This window comes from Pteronotus mesoamericanus, unplaced genomic scaffold (assembly GCF_021234165.1).
Source record: "Pteronotus mesoamericanus isolate MK-2021 breed Mesoamerican mustached bat unplaced genomic scaffold, CSHL_Meso_final scaffold_31, whole genome shotgun sequence".
Lineage (NCBI taxonomy): Eukaryota > Metazoa > Chordata > Mammalia > Chiroptera > Mormoopidae > Pteronotus > Pteronotus mesoamericanus.
This window is the reverse complement of record NW_026555312.1, coordinates 30276784-30278626: the sequence shown is the minus strand read 5'-3', so window position 1 is coordinate 30278626 and position 1843 is coordinate 30276784. Positions and strand designations below refer to the sequence as shown.

At 34.9% G+C, this 1843-nt stretch overlaps 1 pseudogene; it reads left to right on the top strand.

Moving 5' to 3' along the window:
• The first annotated feature begins 667 nt into the window (after positions 1-667).
• LOC129085716 (protein S100-A10-like) lies at positions 668-957 on the top strand (annotated as a pseudogene).
• Positions 958-1843: the final 886 nt, after the last annotated feature.

The window sequence follows — 1843 nt, the reverse complement described above, 5'->3', positions numbered from 1 at the left end:
TGTATGCAGGTCCTTGTGTGGATATATGTCTTCAAAACTTTGAGTAAATACCACTAGTTAAGTCATGTGATAAGAACATATTTACTTTTGTAAGAATCTGCCAAACTGTCTTCCAAAATAGCTGTACCATTTTGCAGTCTCATCAGCAATGAATGAGAGTTCTTGTTGCTTCACCTTGTTGTCAGCATTTGGTGTTGTCTGTATTTTAGATTTTTGTCATTTTAATGGGTGTGTTGTAGTATCCCCTTGCTGTTTTAATTTGCATCTTTCTAATAACATGAAATGTTGAGCATATTTTTATATGTTTATTTTCCATTTGTGTATTTTTTTTGGTAAGGTGTCTGGTCAGGTTATTTTTCTATTTCTTAACTGGTTGTTTGTTTTCTTAGCATTGAGTTTTAAGAGTTCTTTGAGTGTTTCAGTTAATAGCCATTTGTCAGACATGTTCTTTGCAAATATTTTTCCCAGTCTGTATGGCTCTTCTTCTCACTCATTTTACATTATCTTTGATAGAGCAGAACTTTTAAACTTTGATAAAGTCCTATTTATAAATTCTTTCTTTCGTGGATCATGTCTTTGGTATTGCATCTAAAAAGTCATTGCTCAACTGGCCACATGACCGCCAGCCTTGCAGTCCTGCTGCATCTCTGGCCAAGATCTCACCAAAATGCCATATCAAATGGAACACACCAATGTCAACCATGATGTTAATATTTTACAAATTTGATGGGGATAAAGGCTACTTAACAAAGGAGGATCTGAGTGTACTCATAGAAAAGGAGTTCCCTGGATTTTTAGAAAATCAAAAAGACCCTCTGGCCATAGACAAAATAATGAAGTTACCTGAACCAGTGCCAAGATGGCAGAGTGAGCTCCCAGAGCTTCTTCTTGCTAATTGCTGGTCTTACCATTGCATGCAATACCTATGTTGTAGTACTTATGAAGCAGGAGAAGTAGGTAGCACTGAACAGTTATGTCTGCCCAGAGAAAGAGTTCTCCCAGTGGGTCACTTAAGGAATCTCTGCCCCATAGCTTCCACTGTATAAGGATTTCATGAGTATATTGGGACTCTTAGAAAATACATAAGTAAAATTCTACCCCCAGTCAGTAAGAGAAAGAAAAGCCAAATAAAGCCAGATAAGCTTTTGATTTTTATATTGCTTTCATCCTCTTTCCCTCAAAAAACAAATTTCTTTTTTAGTTCCTAAAAAATAAATAAAATAAAGTCATTGCTCTACCTAAGGTCATCCAAGTTTTCTGCTGTATTGTCTTCTAGGAGCTTTATAGTTTTGCATTGTACACTTAGATCTATGATTATTTTTAATTAATTTTTGAAAGATGTGAGGTTTGTGTCTAGATTTTTTTGCATGTGATTGTCTGTTGTTCTATATCCATTTGTAGAAAAGACTAAGTTTACTTCACTGTATCACCTTTTCTCTTTTGTCAAAGATCAGTTTACATTTATGTAGAGCTACTCCTGGGTTCTCTATTCTGTTCCATTGACCTATTTGTCTATTCTTTCACCAATACCATATTGTCTTGATTATTGTAGCTTAACAGTAAGTCCTGGAATTAGGTACTTTTGCTCCTCTCATTTTTTTTCCCCTTCAACATTGTTGGCCATTCTGGGTCTTTTTCCTCTCCATATAACCTTTAGAATAAGTTTGTCAATATCCACAAGTATTTTCCTGGCATTCTTAATTGGAATTGCTTTAAATCTATAGATCAACTTGGGGGAGAGCTTACCTCTTGACAATATTGAGTCTTCCTATTCATTAACATGGACTATCCATTTATTTAATTCTTTGATTCCTTTCATCAGAGTTTTGTGGTTTTCCTCATA